This window comes from Ovis canadensis, chromosome 6 (genome assembly GCF_042477335.2).
Source record: "Ovis canadensis isolate MfBH-ARS-UI-01 breed Bighorn chromosome 6, ARS-UI_OviCan_v2, whole genome shotgun sequence".
NCBI classification, from domain to species: domain Eukaryota; kingdom Metazoa; phylum Chordata; class Mammalia; order Artiodactyla; family Bovidae; genus Ovis; species Ovis canadensis.
Window position 1 is genome coordinate 84,878,543 of NC_091250.1, and position 14,748 is coordinate 84,893,290.

Genomic DNA, 14,748 nt, shown 5'->3' on the forward strand with positions numbered 1-14,748 from the left:
GGATGTATACACAATTGCAGATCACAGACAAGTGAAAGTCTGCATCTGTATTTATATATTTGTACATCAAACTTGTTTTTCTGGTCCTTGGGAACTCCAGGAACAAGCCATTATATGTGCACAGCCATTTATCTCACTTTCTGAATAGTTTTTTTTTTTCAGTTGCTCTTAGAGAATATTTAATTTTAGCATCACAATAATGATAACTCTGGAAAGTAGTCTCCCTTCCATCCTGACAGGCTTTCCAACACAATAACTTTAGGCATAAATAACAACTGGCATGTTAGAGTATTGTCCAAAGATTAGCTAATATGACTGGAAGAAAAAAATATGTCTTCCCTTCTCTCTAGGACAGGGAACATCTTCTGAAAGCTACGCCTTGGTACAATTTTGAAAGTTGGTAAATTTGTTTGAAATAACCAAAGGTCATCAGGGAGGCAGCTCTGTGATTATCAAATATCAAGGTTTTCAGCCAGATGGGTCTGCATTTGAACCTCCTCCCCAGCCCCAGGCTGTCCACCACATATTAGCCAGTCACCTTGGTGACTTGCCCTCCATAAACCTCGGAGACCTGAGCTTTGACACAGGAATCAGGTAACCCATGAGATCAGTGAGAGGGGTGAGAGGAGAAATGAGGTCCTGTGGATGAGCCTAGCAGGTAGCAAGTGCTCAGGAACTGTGCCTCACGTTATGGGCCTGGTGTCACTGTACTGCTCAGCCCTTGGAAGCACAGAGATGACGAGACTAGCAGCCTTCTCATCTTCCTTTCCTTTTAAATTATGTTTCTGTTGAATTTGAGTGAGGGGGCCAGGGCCCCCACCTCACACAAGGCCAGTGTCTGCGGCGGGGATGGCTGGGAGGCCCATTAGGCTGACCTGGGGGCCCACCAGGTCCCCATATGGTTTTCACATCAGCAGGCTTGTTTTGACTTTCTTGAGCTTTCTCGCCACAATCCCTTCATGACTCTGGGAGAGAGGAAGTGAGGCCATCCTGAGTGAGGGCTGTGCACACAGACTCGCTGAGGGTACAGGGAAGGAAAACACCTCTCAGGCCTGTGCAGAAGCCCCCAGAAGGGCCCCCTGCAGTGACTCTCCCCACCCGCCCCTCTCCTTCCCAGGCTCCCAGCCTCTAGCCTGTGTCGGCCTTGCAACGACTCAGTCATGTCTGCTCTTTCTTCCCAGAGGAGAACGGCCTGGGGAATTTGGCAGCGAACAAAAGCCATGAGCAGCGTCTGGTCTGGCGGAGGCGGGCCTTGGGCTCTGCTGGGTTATCCGTGGGCTGCACCCTCCCTCAGCTGCTCTTCGACAGTTGGTCCTCTGGTCAGTTCTAGTACCAGCAACTGGTCATCCAGAAATAAAAATGGATCAAGGAAATCAGGCCCTTCCTGTGCAGGGTAGTGGAGTGGGTCTGGATATAGCTCGCGAGTACTGTGTGAAGCCACATCAGTACTAATGATAATATTACTAATTATCATCAATTCAAGCCATATATGCTGAGCTCCATATTTATTTACTTTATTTATTTATTTACTTGTGGCTTCACTGGTTCTCCATTGCTGTGTGCAAGTCTTTCTCTAGCTGCAGTGAGCTGGGGTTGCTCTCTAGTTGCCGTGCACAGGCTTCTCATTGCAGTGGCTTCCCTTGTGGAGCACAGGCTCTAGGGAGCACAGGGTTTAGGGAGCACAGCTCTAGGCACAAGGGTTTCAGTAGTTGCAGCATGCAGGCTTCCTAAGTCTGGCAGCATGTGCTTAGTTGCTCTGCGTGGGTCATGTGAAATCTTCCCAGATCAGGGATAGAACCTGTGTCCTTTGAATTGGCAGGCAAATTCTTAACCACTGGACCATGAGGGAAGTCCGAGCTCCATATTTATTGAGCCCCAACTATATACCCGGTGCTGGACTAGTGCTGAACATGGGTCTATTGTATCGGCATGGGTGCAAATCGCTTTTCATATGCCATCTTAACTAGCCTGCTCCTTAACCTCATGAAGTAGAAAGTAAAGTTAGCCCCATTCTTCAGCTGAAGAAACTGAGGCTTAGAAAAATAGGGCAACTTTCCCCAAATATTATCACTAGAATGGAAGCTGCTGGTTGGGTGGTGGGCCAAAAAATGAAGCCAAGACCCTGACAGTTGTGCAGAGATCATGTCCATCCACCGTGGATAACCCCAAGGTCCACCCTAAGACTTCTGTTACATGCAGCTCATCTAACTTTAATGCTCTCCAAGATCTCTTCCCATTCTAGAGTCCTGACTATGAACACAATGTCCAGCTTGCATTGCAGCCGTTTACTTTCTAACCTTTAAAACCCATGTAGAGCTTTACCCACTCCTCTGCTTTCTCCTCTACCTCAGGCTTCCCTTGAATAAGGAAAGAGAGGTCTTCCCAGCCCTGGAGAACAGCCCTTCAGTTCAGGGGCGCCTGGCTCCACCCGCTCTTACAATCTCTTCTAATTCCCAAGTCCCTGCCTTGTTCTGAGATGAAGTTGCCATTTCCACCACAACCACCCTGGCCCCCTAGGATCCTCCTGACCCATCCTGCTGCTTGTTTGGTGCTGGGGGTCCCCTGAACCGGGCGCTAGCTGAGAGTTTGCTAATAGGTATAGGGAGGGAAGGAGCGAGCTTATGAAGGTCTGCGACTGGAGAAAAGCTTCCATTTACTGGCTCTAGCAGGTCAGATTGGTGGAAATGGAAGGCTGGTACTTCTGAGGTTTCAGGCCTTGGGTCTGGGTATCTAACTTCAAGGAAAGATGGAGCATAATCTCTTCTGCCCTTGTCTTCCACTCTGGACCCTGCAGCTTTATCATCAGTTGGTTGTGACCAACAGCTCCACCATCTTTTTAAGCTCAGTTTCAAGCATCTCTCTGACACCACTTCCCCCGTTTTCAGCTTCTTTTCCCTGCAGCTCGTCATGCACCATTCTCAGCCTCATTGGGCAGAAGGCTCCCTACAGCCTACAGGCAGTGTGCCTCCCCCACTTCCCTTCCTTAGTTGCCTCCAGCCCCAGTTTAGAGCCCATGGTCCACATCTATAGTCACTTCCTTGCAAGAACCTTCAACCCCTTTCCCTCTCTCTTTCCGCTGAACTTTTTTTGGTAAAACATGAACTCTACTATCCTGTTCCCCAGCTGACGAGATTGGAGGGAAACCCTCACCCATGCTGTCTGGTCTTCCTCTACATCCTCGACCACTAACCTCAGGTCAGTCCTGGGCCTGTCCACTGATCCTAGCATGTGTCTCCACGTCTCCTTACTTGTCCCCACTTGAAGTTGACGGTCTTGCTGTCTGCTTCACTGTGAGAAGGGAATGATGGGAAGAGACTCCCATGTGCCCTCCGCCCTGCTCCCCCTACCCCCTCAACCCCCAACTAGCCTGCTTGCTCCCATACACTGACCTCCCTCTGCCGGTTAGGAGAGAGGCCAGGGCCAGCTGCATCAAAGCCAAAGGTTTTCTTGCAACTCAACAAACCTCCACTTCCTCTGTTTCACTGGCTGGAACCATGCTTCATCCTCCTTGCTGTAAAGGAGACTGAGAAAGGAAAGGCTGTCTCTTTTGCTTCTGTAGCAAAAGCAGCAAGGACCAGGGGGTTATGACTGGCATTGGAGTGTCTGCCACAAATACAGTCTCATTCCCCGAGACTCATTCACAGCAGCAAATTGGTTTCCTGGATTATGTGATGTTCTTCTGGAGGGTCCTTCCCTCTTCGAAGTGGGTCGGGGAGGGGAGCTCATGGACACTGTTCTAGGAGGAGGAGGGTTCTCAGCCAGGCTAGAAGGTAGGGAACAGCTCTTGTGGGCTTTTTGACTTCCTATCTCCCTCTAGACCTTAATCAACACACTAACTACCACCTTATTCAATCTATGGGACACAGTCCCTACAACTTAAACTGAGCTGGAGGTTCTGTTCTGCTTATTTTTCTTTCTTGGTGATTGGTAGGTATTTTTTCATATTCTCTCAACCATGTATTTATGTTGGGGATTGAGACTGCTTTATAAAAAAAAGGCAAAGATACAATGAAATTCTAAACCAATTAAAACAATGAAGGCTTATTGATGAAGGTGCAGAATAGTTATACCAGGGTGTTCAGGATAAGGAAAATGCATTCAGTTAAGGGTAAACCTCAGGTCTGAGCTTCCTGGGCAATGTAATAGTGTATGGTAGCCACTAAAGAGCAAAAGGGTGTCAGGGGTAGGGAGAAAAAAGTGGATGAAGAGAGTCAAAATGTACAAACTCCCAGCTATAAGGTAAATTAGGTACTAAGAATATAGTGTACAACATGATACATATTTAATTGTTGTATGTTCTGTGTGAAAAGTTGTTAAGAGGGTAAATCCTAAGAGCTTCCATCACAAGGAAAAACTTTTAAAATTTTCCTTAGTATTGTATCTGTATGAAATGATGGATGGTCACTCAATTTATTGTGGTCATTTCATGATGTATGTAAGTCAAGTCATTATGCTGTATACCTTAAAATTATACAGTGCTGTATGTTAATTCAGTTCAGTTGCTCAGTCATGTCCTACTCTTTGTGACCACATGGACTGCAGCACGCCAGGCTTCCCTTTCCATCACCATTTCCTGGAGCTTGCTCAAACTCATGTCCATCGAGTCAGTGATGCTATCCAACCATCTCATCCTCTGTCATCCCCTTCTCCTCCTGCCTTCTATCTTTCCCAGCATGAGGGTCTTTCCCAATGAGTCAGTTCTTCGCATCAGGTGGCCAACATATTGGAGCTTCAGCTTCAGCATCAGTCCTTCCAATGAACACCTAGGACTGATCTCCTTTAGGATGGACTGGTTGGATCTCCTTGCAGTCCAAGGGACTCTCAAGAGACTTCTCCAACACCACAGTGCAAGAGCATCAGTTCTTCAGTGCTCAGCTTTCTTTATGGTCCAATTCTCACATGCATACCTGACTACTGGAAAAACCATAGCTTTGACTAGATGGACCTTTGTTGGCAAAGTTATGTCTCTGCTTTTGAGGAGAAAGAGTGAAAGTGTGTCTCACCAGCCTGACTCGGTTCAGAAAACAAGAAATTCTGGGGTCTGGTCTGGATCAGCTTCTTTCTGTTGTGGATGTCCCTGAGGAAGGTGGTGGCAGTGTCTGCTGTAACAACCACCATGTTGAAGTCCCATGGCTACAGAGGCTCCTCACTGGGGACTTGAACTTGGAGATGAACTACGGGAGCCTGAGGAGCTTTGTGAACAATGGGGAATGTTCACCAACTGTGAGGTGTTGGAAGAGGCAGGCACCAATCACTCCAGAGAAATTGTATTTGTCAGCAGGCCCCTGTGGAAGACGTCGAAGCTGCCATGTATGCAAGGCCTCTAAAGGTGGATGGACAAGAAAACTTCAAGAAAACTTCAAGGCTAGCCAAACAAGCTTTTCTCAAGAGAAGGCTCTTGAAAGCCTGCCAACCTGGCTAAGTTAGACACTGAAGAACTCCTCTCAAGAGGTTAGTTGAACAGTATGGAAGTAAATAATGAGGTTGAGTGATATTGTGATAGAATCCACTGTATTGATGGGCAAAAACTTCAGTGGTTATGGTGGTCTTGGTGACAGTCCTGGTGGAGAAGGCAAATGATGTGGGAATGAGGGAGGTGGCAGAACCCACAATACCCTTCCTTGGTCAATTACAATTAATCTTCAAATTTTGTTTCAGGAAAGGACCAAGACGTTAGAGGCAGAAACCCTGGTTCTAATGGTGGCAGAAGTCACTCTTCTGGCAAACCACAAGACCAAGGTGTCTCTGGAGGCTCCAGACGGTGGGAGCACCAGTGGGCACAGATAGTAGTCACTGTGGGGAGATAAGCCCTGGCAGGGGTGAAAAGCAGGAAAGCGAAAGGGCAGCTGCACTTCAGTCTGGGCTGATGGCCATCCCACATGCATTGTGGGGCAGCCTGAGTCCCTTTGAGGTCAGATTTTGTGCTATAAGATTGATAAGTATTTCCGGTGTTGCTCCTCAATAAAGCAGGTCTATGAATTCAGCCAAAGCAGTTCTAGGCCCTCTAAGCCCAGTTGTACAATGTGTCCCTTCAGACCCAGGCCTCCAAAATACCCCCACATGCTGCTCCTCTGGGGTCCTTTTCTTTAGTTGGACTGAATGGCTTGTAGGCTCCCCTAACAGCCCTGGTTCAGAGGTAGTCACAGAATGAGGGAATCTCAGAGTCATGAGTACGTGCGTGCTCATTTGTGTCCAATATGGACTGTAGCTTGCCAGGCTCCTCTGTCCATGGATAAAATCCAGGCGAGATTACTGGAGTGGGTTGCCATTTCCTTGTCCACTGGAGTGAAGAAGAGACCTTAGATGTGTTCTACTCCAACAACCTTATTTTACAGAAGGGAAAAATGAAGTGCAGAGAGAATTACCTTACTTTTCTGTTCAATATAAACTAGAGGCTGTACCAGTTTAAATCTCATTTGGCAGTGATCACTTACAATGAAAGAACGTTTATTACTATTTCCTTACAGAAAGTTTGGAGGGAGGTGATTTCACTCATTTTTTTCACTGACTCAAAGGTATCCACAAAGAGCTAGGCTTCTGCACTGCCATCAAGTTGGCTTTTTACCCTTGTGCTTGCTACCTCATGATCACAATATGGTTGCAACAGCTCCAGGCATATGTCTTCAGACAAGTGATCCAAGCAGAAGAGAATGGGGAAGGAAGAAACTATGTTTCTTTTCAACTAGGTGGAAAGTGATTCTCAAAACCTCCCTCAGAAGACTCCCCTTAATATCTCACTGGTCACTTCTTGTGGCAAAGGAGCCTGGGGAAGTAAATATCCCGTAGAGGGAAGTGGGAGAGTTAGGGTTAGCTTAGACTAATCATGAGGCATGATGAAGAGCTAGGCCCATTTCTACCCACAGCAAAATAGGGTATTGTTGGTGAGGAAGAAAGAATGATGAGGGAAAGAGATAGTTTCTAGAGGCAACCTGAGGTGTCTGCCACTATCTGCATGGTGGAGGAAATGTAGGCTTTGGGGTGAAAAAGGCTGGGATTCAAATCTTAGCTCTACTGTTTACCAGCTGGGTAACTGTGACTATGTTCCTTAGCCTCTCTAGGACTCATTTCTCTTTACTTTAAAATGCAAGAAATAGGCGTTCCCTGGTGGCTCAGTGGTAAAGAATCTGCCTGCCATGTAGGAGACATGGGTTCAATCCCTGGCCTGGGAAGATCCACAGGCCCTGAAGCGACTGAGCCCAGTGCCACAACTATTGAGGCTGCGCTCCGCAACCAGAGAAGCCATCACAATGACAAGCCCATGCACCGCAATCAGAGAGTAGCCCCTGCTTGCCTTAACTGGCGAAAAGCCCACGCAGCAACAAAGACCCCGATAAACACATATTTATATGTTCATTATATAAATAAATAACATTATTTATATATTTATAATTTATGTGTTAAAAGCATGGCCAAAAAAATAAATACATGAAAAATTTAAAAGCAAGAAATACAATGTATGTACTGACACACAGCTATTACTGTAACTACTAATTGTCTATCAAGCACTTTCTCATAATTTCAAGTATTCACATCCTCACCAGTCTTTGAGGTAGGGAGTAATTCCTTTGATTAACCTGTCCAAGAGCACATGGGAAGCAGGTGGTACAGCTGGAACTTAGACCTGGAGATAGAAACATCTCTGCCCTCCCCTCAACCCTCCCCATGACACTCTGATTGTCCAGTGTACATGGGCCAGTCATTGGAGATACAGGCTCTTTCAGAAATGCCATCTAAATCCTATTTTTCTGTCTTCCAGAGAGACACACTAAAAGGAAACAAGAGAAGTACAAAGCTCTCAAGGAGTCTAAGGCAATGTACCTGTTCTATTTCAGTGTCGCAACCCAGGACCCATATGAGTCAAATAAGACCCCAGAAGAGACTGTTCATTTACCTATAGGGGGAGCATGAGCTGGAGATCTGCTCTTTGACCTGCCTGCCATTCATTTCCTAATTATAAGCAACCTGTTTTCACTCCTGGTCCCAGCGATCCAGTGGGGAATCCAGACCTCTCCTGCTCTGCTCCAGGGCTGGGCATGTGATCTATACCTGATCGATCATCATTTTCTATCCTCTTGGTGGAGATGATCGCCTTTGGGTTGAGAATATAACCCAAGCTTAGCCAATGAGACTCAATCCTGGAACTTTCGCTGGAGATACTGGGAGAGAGGTTGTCTCTTTGAGCTGAGAGTTGCATGCTGTGTGGCTGAGCTCAGCCTGGAGCTGCCAAGGAAAGTCACCTGGCTAGAGCCTGCCTGGGAAAGAAATCAGGCAAGAGAGGAGAAGCCGGCCTGGGACCTGTGGACTTATGAACACTGTTGGAGCCTATGAACCCATATGTTCAGCCATACTTGAACTCCCCCAAGTCTACCTTTGGATTTTCTGAGCAGTTACACAAGCTTAGAAATTTCATATTGATCCTTGCTGCTGCTGCTAAGTCATTTCAGTTGTGTCCAACTCTGCGACCCCAGAGACGGCAGCCCACCAGTCTCCCCCGTCCCTGGGATTCTCCAGGCAAGAACACTGGAGTGGGTTGCCATTTCCTTCTCCAATGCATGAAAGTGAAAAGTGAAAGGGAAGTCGCTCAGTCATGTCCGACTCTTCGCCACCCCCATGGACTGCAGCCTACCAGGCTCCTCCATCCATGGGATTTTCCAGGCAAGAGTATTGATCCTTAAGCCAGTTTAAATGGAGTTTCTGGCATTTTTTTCCTGTAGAAAGTATCCTGACTACTTTGAAAAGAAAACTTCTCCTCGTATAGTCTCTAGATAAGATGAAAACCGTTCCACTAGCCTTGCTCCTTTGCTCTGTAGCTGAGACTAGCCCTGCCCTCTCAGCTAAACATCATGGATTATTTATTCTTCAGCATCACAGACTGACACCGTGATGACCCCATCTCCAACAATGACCTCAGGACTGAGGGATTTCGGTTTGAGTGGGAGACAGCTGTAAGCAGAGGCTTTCCATGGAAAAGATTCAGCTTTTCCATTGCTTTGCTGACTCAAGCTTTCTATGGAAATCACTCTTCATCATTGTAAGCAATCAGACATCCGCTGTGACATTAAGCCAGTTTTCTACTATATAAACCATCAGTGGGGCACTACTATCCACTTCCTCAAAGCATCCTGTGCCCTCCCCTGGTACCCGGCTTGTGACTGCTAGCTCATGTTCAAGAACTCATGTAGCTGATGAGAAAGAAAAGTTTTGCAGAAATGAGGGCAGAGAAGTCCACAAATTTTTACTGACTTCAATTTTCTCACTCAAGTAAGTGTTTAATGAGGTAGAGAGAAAGGTATCATAACAGGTTTGTTGTTATTCTTTGTCAGAGGCTTTCCAGAGGGAGTAAAGCCATTTGTTCCACAGCACAGACTAGAGAATCAAGTCATCTCAGGTGTCTGGTCTGTCTCCAGAGGGGCTGGATCTGTTTGTGCTCATACTGACCTTTCATCACCATAGGAAGGCAACCCCCTGGGGGCTTAGCGGAGGCAACTTTTTAATCTAGCGTTTGTCTATAAATGTGCTTTATTTCTCACCTCTCCTTCTCCAGCACCTCTCTGCCTGCAGTTTTCCTCACATCTGTTCTAATGGGCAGACAGGAATGACTGGGCACAAACAAGACCTGATCCCTGGGATCTGGCAGGATTTGCTTTGGGGATGTGAACATGCTTATCTACAGGGCTTCCCTGGTGGATCAGACAGTAAAGAATCTGCCTGCAGTGCAGGAGACCTGGGTTTGATCCCTGGGTCGGGAAGATCCCCTGGAGAAGGGAATGGCAACCCACTCCAGTATTCTTGCCTGGAGAATTCCATGGACACAGGAGCCTGGCGGGCTACAGTCGCAAAAAAGTCAGACATGACTAACGACTAAGCACAACACACACATGCATGTCTTATTCTCTTTTCTATGCCCTTTCAACCCTCAGCCTCGGCTGTTTCTATTCTTATATTTGACCACAGGAGACTTTCCTAACAGTCCAGTGGTAAAGACTCTGAGCTTCCAATGGAAGAGACATGGGTTTGATCCCTGGTTGGGGAACTAAGATCCCACATGCTGTGTGATGCAGCCAAAAAGAAAAAAATAAACGAAACAAAATATCCTTAGATTTGACCAGGAACCTAACTCTTCTGCACCTACATCAGTGCCTGACACATAGCAGCCATGCAATCCAGGCTACCTTGATGCACAGCTCCAAAGACCCAATTGATATTTATTCTACATGGTGCTCCAGTGGTGCCATTTATATGGAAAACAATGTGAATGGGCTCCCTGGAATCAGGCAACTCAGCGACGGCATTCAATATATTTTGCTGATGAATAGACAAATGAATGAATGAAAGAAATCTTGGTTGGTCGTGCTTTGGCTTCTCTCCTTTAATACCCATGGTTCTTTTCACTAAAATTCTATTCATAAATATTGACTGGATGGCATCAGCCTCTAGATTAATCCTGTTCCTGTACCTAGCTGCTTTCCATTTAAGAAATGTGATTGCTTGTTTTAACTTCCGGACAAGTTCCACTCTAGCAGCTAACTCTTCAGGGTTCCTGGCCTGTACCCCTCTCCCCATCCCTCTTTTATTCCTGCTTGATCCTGCATGTGGATTTTTGCTCCTGGACTGTCAAGGCACCAGTATCAGTGGTTTTAGCTTCTTTATTTCTTATGGAAAAATAAATGTCAGAAATGGACCGTAATTCAAGTTAGCCATTAAACCATGGTCAGTTTTTTTCTGCTAATGTTGTCCTTTTTTTTTTTTTTTAAGGTGATACTCTTTTTTGTTTTATTGATGTTTATTGGAGTCTAGTTTTTTGCAGTGCTGTGTTAGTTTCAGGCATACAGCAAAGTGAATCTGTTATGTGTACATATAGCTCCTCTTTTTTTGGATTTCCTTCCCATTTAGGTCACCACAGAGCGCTGAGTGGAGACCCTGTGCTATACAGTAGGTTATCATTGCTGTGGTCCATTTTTGACATTAACTATGGTCTCGATGTTTCTTCTCCCATTTCCTTTGCTTTCTTAAACCCTGCTGTGCTAGCACCTTGTGCCTTTTGGGACCTTGGGGTTCCCTGTTGGGTTTGGGCACCAGAACCAGTGTAAATGCCCTGCCTTCCAGCTTCCAAATGCTTCCATCTTCTGGCTACATCTTACTCACCCAAGCCAAGTAAGTTCCCACTCCATCCTGGCACAACTCCTTCATCAGGGCAGCCTCTTCTGCCCCTCTCTACGAAGCCACATTCATTCTTCCTTTAAATGCACTCTCTTATCCAAAGCTCACTCAACCCTCAATGTCCAGCTCCACTTGCAGTTCTTTTAAGAAGCCTCCCTTGGTTACTCCAGCCCTGTTGATCTTCCTCTTTCTCCTTAAGTACAACTTGACACTCTTTGTGTGTATCACCATATATCACCCATTCTTTCCTCCGTAAATCTTGCCTTCCTAACCAGACTACACATTCCCTGGGAGCAGGCATCATGCCAAATTATTTCAGTGACCTTCACATGGCCCCCCACACATGCCAGTTTAAACAAGTAAACAGATTTTACTTCATATTTAAATACCTAGTATGTCTGATGTATCTTCTTCTGTTAACATTTGAAAAAGCACCGGTTTTTTTGAACTTTTCAGCATCACGTTGATGAGGACAATTGAACATATGTTTGCCAGGGATGCAGAACAAACTAGAATACTCTCCTCTGAACCCCTGCTGAAGCCTGTTACCTGTACATAATGGTCACGTGGGAAGAACATATGAAGCAATCAGAGGGTCTATGAATGACTAAACGCTCAAGTGGGGCTGCGGCATTTGTCAACAGCCACCAGTGTTCAGCAAATGTGCTTCTGGTCACTGAGCACCGGGCCTATTGTGAGGCATTATCTCTGCTCTGAATAGGGCTGATGTTATATAATAGAAGGACAGGAGGTGGAAAAAGAAATAGACGAATGCCACTTCTCCTTTTTTAAAGTACCCTGCAGAGTACCAGGCTTGCAGTTGAAATTAAATGGAATTTCACTCCATAGACCCATTTCTAAGTACCCAGTCCCCCAGTACTGGTGGGGCATTGTTCCAGCAGGCCCCTCAGTGGCCCAAATCCACAGATGCTCAGTCTTCCCTCAGTTTCTGTGGGTTTTGCACCCATAGCTGTGGAGGGCTGACTAGAGTCTCTTTTTCAGACCTCGAGACTTCTGGGCAAAATGAAGAGGTAGTTGAACTGAATGCGTAAGTTAAATTCAAGAAGTGATACTCTTTCCTCTTCCCATCCTGGGAATAAGCTGAAAGTCTTCGTGTTGTCACTGCTCTTCTGATGAAACAATCCTCCACTTTCTGGGCTCTGATCCTAAATTGACACAGTAACACCCTGGTCACATCCCAGACCTGTAGTTGTGGCTGGGAAATGCTCTTACCCTGGTGGGTTATGTGAGAAGCCACTTTTAAATACATATGAGAAGTCATTTTTAACAGCTGCAACTCCTGCTACACCACACACCAAACACACACACACAGAACCTGGGACTCCAGCCTTTCCCCAGTCAGCTGCCCTCTTCATCCTCGCATTTCACATATTCTTTTCCAAATGCAAAGCCTCCCCACCTGCAAGTTGCACCAAAGATCAACAAGCAAGATGACGGCTGAGGACAGAGGGGACTTGGCTCCAGGGAGGTGGGACCGTACTGAGAGGTGGGCTATAGGTTGTGGCTGGCGGAGCTCTGGAGCCAGACTGTCTGGGTTCAGACGTTGCCTTTCCCACTTTTTACCTATATCATCTTGAGCAAAGTGCTGAGTTTTTCTGGGCCTGTCGTTAAACAAGGAGACAACAGTATTAGCCTTGTCTTATGGGTTTGTGGCGACAATTAACTGACTCAATACATATGGAACACTTGAAACAGTGCCTGTGATGTGGCCTCTGCCTAATCAGTATTAATTATCATTGTCAGGGAAGGCACATGAGTCCCCTCAGGACCCAGCTAAGACCCACACGAGACAATAAATGATAGAAAGCCACATAGGACTTGTTCCTGCACAAAATCTCCTCTAGCCATTAATTTTAATCAACAACTATTTACCGAGATCTGCTTCCCCAGTGGCTCAGTTGATAAAGACTCGCCTGCAATGCAAGAGACCCAGGTTTGACTGCTGGGTTGGGAAGATCCCCTGGAGAAAGAAATGGCAACCCATGCCAGTATTTTTGCCTGGGAAATCACATGGATAGGGGAGACTGGTGGTTTACAGTCCATGGGGTCACAAAAGAGTCAGACACAACTTAGCGACTAAACCACCACCAGTATGTGCCTGACACTTGCCAGGCACAGAGAATACAGTCCTGTCCCCCTGTGAGCTTATGGGCCAGCCTGCCTGTCTCTGCACAGACTGGAGGCTGGCTGTGTGGCACAGGGACTGGCCGCAGGGAAGGTCCGACAGTCACTCACCATTACTCTCTCCCTCCTCACAGACAGCCTGCCCATGTAGGTTCAGGAGTCACCTGCCCATCCAAATCCCAGATAAACCACCCCCTTAGTTCCCTGAGATGCCATACTCCTTTCTCTGCTTCTCCTTACCCACGTGGAATATTGTTGCTTGAGCCACAGCCCCCATATTCCTATTCTCTTTTCAGCCGGTCCTTTGGTTTCTGAAGCGTTTCAGTGGATTTGACTTGCCTGTTAGGTTCTTCTTGAGCTATCCTCACCACCACCCTGTCATTTCCTTGTCCTCTCCCCGAGTCTGGGCCATTGGCCTCAATTCTGCTTCCCAAGCCCCCAGTCAGCTAGCTGTAGCACCCTCTCCATCTTCTCCACCTGACAGTAACCTCTGACCACAAAGCCATCCTCTTAGTCCAAAGCCACCCTCTTAGTCCATCTCCTGGCATCAGTGGAAACAGTGAGCCAAGGCTGAGTCAGAGCCTGGAGCAGCCTGGAGCCTGCCTCACCTCTGAAGCCCTTCTCTGTCTGTGTTCTCCTCCCTACTCTCCTCCCTGTGCCCACTCTGGTCCTGACTCCCCCACATTCCCATCCACAGTTCTGGCTTCCTAGGCTGTCTTCACCACCTCCTTTCTCAATCCCTAGAAAATGCACAGATTCTTTCATCTGTTCACTTTTCACAATACCTATAAGTGTTAGTGGGCTTCCCTGGTGCTTCAGATGGTAAAGAATCCACCTGCAATGCAGGAGACCCAGGTTCGATCCCTGGGCTGGGAAGATCCCCTGGAGGAGGGCATGGCAACTCACTCCAGTGTTCTTGCCTGGAGAACCCCCTGGACAGAGGAGCCTGGCGGGCCACAGTCCATGGGATTGAAAAGAGGCAGACACGACTGAGCAGCTGAGCACGCACATGAGTAAGTGGGAGTATGCGCTATGTGCATGCTTCTGGGTTCTGGAGACGCAGCAACAAAGAACAGCGCATCTCTACTGCGTGGAGCTTACACTCCAGTGTGGAGAGTTAGACAATAAACAAGCAAATAGTGTGGCATGAAGGGTAAAGGATACAGCAGGCTGCAGTGTATTCCAGTGGCCCTGGGCCTGGCGGGTGAACTGGGAAGGAAGGATGGAGGAACAGGACAGGTCATGCCACAGAAGGGCCTCCTATAGGTCAAGGCTGTTTCTTTATAATAAGGGAGAAGCTGCTTAGGGCTCCTTTAAGATGCTGCTTGGCCAATTTGAGGAATTCCCTGAGCCGGCTGCTGTACAGCACAACCGCCTGGAAATTGCTCTCCACACGTCCTTGGGCTGGGTGTGCGCCATGACCTCAGGGAGCTGGCCACGTTC